A 7,984-nucleotide genomic window follows, 5' to 3' on the forward strand; every position below is an offset into this window, starting at 1 on the left:
ACTAATCCATGGTCACAAAATAATTTTAAGCAGATCATTGCAGCATGATTTGTCCAGCATGCTGTGGAGAATCAGAGATGAAGTTTAAAGGGCAGGGTATTCCATTTTATGGAAAAGGCTTTGCCATTGGGAAGAATTTAACCTGTTAACTCTAAAAATCAATAATAATACTCACGGTCCAAAAAGTGAAAATCAAACCAATATCTCCTACCAATTGGAGTAAAATTCAAATGCAGCTTTTCTGATGGAGGGGAAATATTCATGATTGATCTATGAAGAGCGAAATGATAGTTGGAGGTTATTGAAGTCTTCAAATTCAATCCTCGAGGAGCTGAATCAACAAATTCTTTTTGCAGCGAGATTTAAGCATATCTGGGTTTTACCTAACAACACTTGGGGACAGGATGTTGGGGATCTAATAAGGAAGAGAGCTCTCTTATTTGCACTACAGGTGAAATTGTTCATTGCGTGCAAAAGATGGCCACCATTTTTAGCATGGATGATATCTTTTTGAACTAAAGGGCATTCAAAATAACAAGCAGTAATCAAAAGGCTAGGAAATGTTTGCCATGTATGTACTTTAAGTGATGTGCTATTCGCTAGAATCTAAGCATTATAAATGATGCGCTATTCAGAAGAATCTAAATACTTTTTCCTTTTGTAACTTCAGAGTGAAGCCCTTGGAGAAGAATGAAAAGTTGCAACCAAGATGAGATTTATCTTCAATAATTGCTGTAAATGAATCAATATGAATTAAAATCTCTAAAATTGGTACGACTTCATTGTAGTGTACTTGTAATAAATATTGAGTATTCTTTCAGAGTATGGGCTTGTTTATGCAAATGTGAAATATCAACTCGAGTACTTTTAACCTCTCTTAATCATTTACAAGCATTTAGCAATACACCATGGATTAATCCAACCAGTCCACCATTTCGCTAGCACCTATGAGAGGCCACAGAGGCCATGTACAAGTTGTATATAGAAATCGATAGGTGAGATTAGTAAACAATTTTGCCTGTGACCCTCCCAGGCAAATTTGTAATTTCTATTGATGAGGTGTTGGCTTCGTTAGATCTCATCAATTATATTAGTTGATGGGATCCAAAAAGATGAGTTGTTTTCGACAACTTGATTAGCTCTAGAGATAACCTCCACAAACTGAGTTGGAGATTAATATTACATCATTGCAGTACTCTGTTGCTTAGAGGGAACCTTTACCAGACTACCAGTACACCATGGTAAATCCATGTCATCCCTCTAAAAGGCCAACTACAAGTTGTCTATGGAGCCCGATAGGTGAGATTAATAAACGATTTTACCTTGATATACTTGTAATTTCTATTGATTTGAGTGGCTGGTTTCATTGAACATCATCAAGTACATTAGTTCACAGGAAACCCAAAAAGATGAGATGTTCATTGTCGTTGAGTACATCATTACAATACATTTGGTGGAACTTTCACTTTGTGGGACAGTATTTTCGTTGCTTAAGAGGCCCACACCAAACCTCATCTACAAGATGTCAGGGTCTGTCTGAGTAAAAACGTGAATTGTGTGTTTGACCTTTCCATATTGGTAGGTAATTGATGTTTTGATAGATAGAAGATGGACGCAGAAACATTTTTTTTTTTTTTTTTCCCTTTGTGATTTGGCGATATGATTTTTTTCATGAGACAGTGATGGGCTTTTATTTAAATTGTATGTTTTAATCCTAAAATGAATTTAGTGTCTTTTTTGTAAATTTATAACATAAAACTATAATTTTCTGATTTGTAAAATAGATAAAATATAAATAAATTTACTCTAAAAATAAGAAACAAAAATATGTAAGCAGAATACAAAATATATAACACTGAATATATTTGAATGTGGATGCAAATATATTTGAATTATCAGTCATTTGCACAAAACCGAGGGACATATTATGTAAGCTGAATATATAATATATAATACTGAATATATTTGAATGTGGATGCAAATATATTTGAATACAACTCGAATTATCAGTCATATGCACAAAACCGAGGGACATAGTGCGAAGGAGTTGATAAATCATTCTTAAAATTTATGTTTAATATTTTTTATTTTATAAAATTTTTATTATTATATTAAATAAAAACTTATTATATATATATAGATATATATATATATATATATATATATATATATATATATATATATATATAATATATATATATATATATATATATATATATATATATATATATATATATATATATATATATATATATATATATATACGCCGTAAGGCATTTCCATCTGAAATGAACTCCCCCAAATGCCCTTCTGTCCTAATCGTAGCTGTTAGATCTTTTGTTAGACGATTGAACAAAAATCAGCCGTCTAATTTAATAAAAAATGTTTTAAAACATTAAAATACCCTTAAAAAAACTCCGCTCGACATCTGTGCGCTTTTTATGGAGGAGTTACAGGTAGAGTCCATTTGAATTCTTAGTGGAGTTTATGGCAATGAACAATGCTCTCCACTCCACATCTGTGCGCTTTTTACGCAGGAGTTCCAGGTAGAGTCCGTTTGAATTCTTCATGGAGGTTATGGTGATGAACAATGACGACACTAGAATGCTCACAAGGAGAGAATTGCAGCGAAAGGAGCTCAGAGCAATGTGGCGCTAGCGGCCTAAGGTCAATGGGAGCAGGCCCACGGCTGCGGTGTTGTAGAGCTTCAAACCACCAATGTTGGAATTCCAGAGACATCAATTTCAGCAACAACAACAGTCCAAGGCCACTGCGAGCATCAGAGGCCAGGGTAGGAAGCGGGGCATGCCGAGGATTGGGGATTGTGAGAAAATTGTTGCAGCAGCAACCCAAGGCCACTGGGAGCTCCAGATGCCAAGGCGAAAAGTGGGGTAGGAAGCCCCGCGCTGTGGCCTATGGAATTGCAGTGCTTAAACCCACTAATTTACCAATGTCGGAATGCGAGAAACATCAAATGCAGTAGAAACAAGAGTCCAAGGCCACTGCGAGCACCAGAGGCCAGGGTAAGAAGCGGGGCAGGAAGCCCCAGACTGTGTTACATGAGGGCATTGATGGTGGTGTGAAGAAGAGAGGGCGGAAACGCAAGGTCAAAGAGGAGCAGGAAGAAATTGGGGCAGAATTTGGGGTTTTGAAATTAATGAATGCGGGTAACGAAGATGATGTTAATTGACGAGGATCACAATAAGGAAGCAACCAATGGCTTTTTGGAGTATAGTGCATCGGTTTCGAACACAGAGCCTAAACGACCTGCGCCACTGAATTTAAGCAACGAGGGGTTAAATATTACCCCAACTCCTGATGTTTTCAAGGTTAAGAATACCAAGAATTTTGTCAGAAAAATGCAGATGGGGGTGGATAGTATATTCCAGCATAGGAGAATAAAATGAAGGCAACATCACAATATTCCAGCATAGGGGAATAAAATGAAGGCAACATCACAGAACACTGTGAATACGAATTTCCATCACTGTAAAAGAAATGACAAAGGCAGAGTGGTCTATTGTTCCAAATGTCCAAAGAAGTATTGTCTTATCTGCATTCGAAAATAATACTAAGGAGCAAGTATATATATATATATATATATATATATATATATATATATATATATATATATATATATATATATATTTGTTCTTTCTAATGGTTTTTCTTTCCATTTCTATACATGTACAGAGGGCCATTGTGCCTACTTACGGTAACTAATATTTTGCCTGTTATGGCAGGTCAAGCCTTGTGTTTCCAAGCCACCACAGGTGAGAAAGTTGTCCTCTGGCATAATTCAATGCCCTTTCCGATTTGCTAACCTCTAATTCCTCTAAGCTTAATATGGGTTTTTAATGGATTTGATATTTGTACAGGTGGGTACTCAACTCCTTCTAAGCTCAACTTTATCTGCCGCAAATGCTATCGAGGATGAGCGCCCCAACCAACAACTGACTTCCAGGTTCTGCTGCTTCCAAGTTATTGAATCTTGGTCCATCTCATGCAGGGTTCTGCTTGTAGGTTTTCCGCTAGGTTACATTAAGTTGTTTTTACTGTTGGACAAGGCATGTTGATCAGGTGAGCAATTCATCCGCCTTCTTTGTACAATTTGAGTGGACTTGAACACCCATTTTAAGGTTCTATGTACAATTTGAGTGACCTTGAACACCCATTTTAAGGAAGCTTTCTGCATTTAGAATACTTCCGTTTATTGAAAACTAAATAAAAGGCTGGATTTTATCGATATTAAATGTCAGATAGAGTTCCACATAAAGTAAAGTCGTGTGTTGTAGATATTAGGTTTTAGGATTAGTCGCTTCCAATTATGGTAATCGTTGTAGCAAAGGATCTAATTTCTAGCACTGTTGGGGGAACAACACAACTGATATCTGGGCATCCCTTTGACACAATTGAGGTGAAGCCCCAGAGTCAACCATTGCTTCTTCCTGGCCAGCATCTTCGCTATGTCGGTGCAATGGATGTTGTCAAGCAGACCATTGCCAAAGAAGGCCTCACAGGGATGTACAAAGGAATGGGAGCCCCTTTGTCCACTGTCGCAGCTTGCAATGCAGTTGTGTTTAGTGCAAGAGGTCAGATGGAAGCCCTATTTAGGGTTGAGCCTGGTTTGCCACTGTAGGGCAGCAGGTGGTGTGTGGAGAAGGGGCAGGGATTGCTTATCTTTCTTGACTTACCCAACTAAGCTTATCAGATGTAGATTGCAAGCTCAGAGTGCTTTGGCTACTGCTTCAGTTGCAACTTTAGGGGTAACAAGAGTGACAACTTCTATTAAACACAATGGCCTAGTTGATGTAGCTAAGCATGTCTTAAGATCCGAAGGAGCCAGAGAATTGTTTAAGGGCTTTATCCTACTTTATTAAGGGATGTATCTGTAAATGGCATTGCATATGGCGTGTATAAGGCTCTGAAGCCGTTCATGGCACGACGACATGATGCATCTCAATTGGGCATGGGTACCCTGCTTGTTTCTGGTGGGATTTCTGGCGCTTCTAGCTGGACACTTGTATATCCAACTGATGCTTTGAAGAGTTGAAGAGTGTCATTCAGATTGATGAATTTCACCATCAAAGTATGTTGGTACAATTAATGTCATCAAGAAACTTTTTTCTTTAGAAGGGCTTAAAGGCTTGGTCAAAGCCATGGCCAGGAGTGTTCCTGCTAATGTCGCCTGCTTCCTTGCTTATGAGATTACCAGGTCGAGCTTGGGATGATGGGAACTTCAAATCAACTTGTGTCTAGTTACAGGAGTTCAAAAGAAACAAAGCAAATTGGGAAATGGCATGTTCGTTATTTGAAAGTTGTTTAGGGCTCATTTTTTATTCTCCATTCTTGGTTTGGGTGAGCTCTGTCGTCTTTGATTTTATTCTGCTGCGTAAATTTCTAACGGGTTTCCATCTTCCTCTCTCATCAGGCATAATAGCTAGACGTTCAATGTTCTCTTTGGTGCCTCTGAACAATTTACAGTCGTACCTCTATTCGGTTTATACACGATTGAATCGAAAATAAAAAGCATGAGGGGCCTTCTTCTCAGAAGCGAGGAATTCTGAGAGTGAAGTGCATCTGGTTAATCAAGTATGTATCCATAAGATCGCTCGCTTTTCTCTTTGAATTAGTATAATCTATTATATATTTGCAAGTTCATTTTCCCAGGTGGTTAGATATAGTAGCTTGTAATTGGACAATTTAATGGAAAATGCAAACACATGCGACATCATTTCTTCTTTACAAGTTAGAATAGTTCACTTTCCCACGTAGCTACAAGTTAGAATAGTTCACTTTCCTGTGTGGCTACAAGTTAGAATAGATCACTTTACCGTGTGGCTAGATATTATAGCTTGTAATTGGACAATTTAATGGAAAATGCAAATGCATACACCATCATTTCTTTACAAGTTATGTACTCTAATACTGGGATGTCAAAATTGTAATGCAATAATTTCTTTTTATTAAAAAATAAAAATAAAATAAAATAAAATAACAAAAATAAAATATTCATGAATATAGGATACACTTAGAGGCTCACTTCTTTAATTGAATAAAATAAAATAAAATAACAAAAATAAAATATTCATGAATATAGGATACACTTAGAGGCTCACTTCTTTAATTGAAGTTGGGTTGTGAAAAGTGTGTGATGTTTTTTTATTTATTTAGAATAAAATTATATAAAAAATAGATAAAATTAGATAAAATTGGATAGTCTAAATGCTTTATATAAACAACTTCATTTTCTTATTTTTAATATTTGTTCAAAATTTCACCAATTATTCCAAAGTCATATATCTCATATATTTATGAAGAAATTTAATGATATTACAATTTTGTTTAATTATCAAAACCTTAAAACATAGTGCTACCTTAAATTTTCATATTCAACTACTTGAAAATAAGACCTTTACAAAATTAAGTAAATTAAGTAACTGTGATGACCATTGGACTCCCACGATAGTGCATGCTATATGGAGAAGACATTATGCTTTATTTTATAGGTAGGTAGGAGTTTGGGTTTGAACGAGACACTTTGTTTTATTTCATAATTATGAAGTCAAAGTGAGTTTCAGGTCAAATTCAAATTAAATTCAATATGGAAAAAAAAATAGTTGTCTAACAAGAATATATATATATATATATATTTAATTAAAAAAATCCAATTCTCAACCATTATTATCTAATTAAAAAAAAATCCAATTTACTATCTAGGAGGGTGAAAAAGGAAAAATCCTTAAATAAATTCAAATAAAAGTTTGGAACACAAGGAACCAAAGTTAATATTCTATGGTAAATGCTTTGGAATTTTTGTCCTTGGAATATCAATTGTATTTCAGACTGGAGATGGATCAAGGCTTTAAAGGCATGACATGATAAGGTTCGTGTGGATGCATTCTACAATGCGACTGAGACTACTTTTGAAGGAATTTTCCTTACCATTGAAGACAGAAATACACATGATAGTGATTTTCATATTGTGGCAATTTAATCAGGGGTTCCAAGACATCCTTCCACTGGAAAAATATCGTTTGATATTTCACAACATCCAAGACTAGTCGAGCTTTTTCTAAATAGTCCAAAAATTGTTTCAGATGTGTTACATGAGATATCATGGGAAAAGCTTGGTTGTTACATCTCAGAAACAACAATTGGATCAATGGATCAATTTATCTCTGGAGATATTGACCAAAACAAATTTGTGCATGAGTTCAAGCCAACTTTCGTGGAGGATTAAGAGAAATGATGAAGTTGCAACCATTCATATTCAAACTTCACCATAAATTGGATGTTTTGATAAATACATTTCTAAGAAAATATCTTCCAGGGGATGACAAGAAAGAAGATTCTAGGGCCACTAAATTAGGTCACATGCACTCATCATTTCAATTTTTTTCTTTCCAGTGATTCTTAATCCTCTTCACTCAATATTACCAGTAGTCTCCACAAGAACACAAGCCGAGAGATAAATGTGGCCTATATGACTACTGATAAATCTGTTTTGCTGAAACCACACCTAGAATCCAACACCCCATTAGTGCAATGTGTTGTTTATTGAATTTATAGGGTTGATTTGTGAACTACATTGCTGATTCATAGGTTTTAGAGCTGCTGAGTGCATCTTTTTTTTTTCCAATAAGAAAAAACCCACATATTTTCATTATCAAAAATTAGTTACATATTCAATATTTTTTATGTCATCCCCATACATCTTTGATCCCTTTATTATGCCCCTCAAAATTATATCTTATTTCATCATTACATATAAATAATATATAAATTCAAAAGATCTACCTTTCCATCTTTATCGATCTTCCTAATCTATCTTACCTTGGTTGATCCTATTTAAAATATCTAAAAGTTTTCTTCACAAAAAGAGAAAATAATCTTTTTGAGTATCAACAATATCAAACAGTTGTTTATAGAAATTGTCTACGAAGATCCTTTAGATTTTTATACTTCTGATCTTTGAAATGTT

The 7,984-nt window shown here is 35.1% G+C and overlaps 1 pseudogene; it reads left to right on the plus strand.

Moving 5' to 3' along the window:
- Positions 1–4,003: 4,003 nt before the first annotated feature.
- LOC149160418 (mitochondrial carnitine/acylcarnitine carrier-like protein) lies at positions 4,004–5,231 on the plus strand (annotated as a pseudogene).
- Positions 5,232–7,984: the final 2,753 nt, after the last annotated feature.

Source organism: Pinus tabuliformis, chromosome 5_2 (assembly GCF_031772625.1).
Source record: "Pinus tabuliformis cultivar Carrire ecotype Pingquan chromosome 5_2, CPIR1, whole genome shotgun sequence".
Classification (NCBI taxonomy): domain Eukaryota; kingdom Viridiplantae; phylum Streptophyta; class Pinopsida; order Pinales; family Pinaceae; genus Pinus; species Pinus tabuliformis.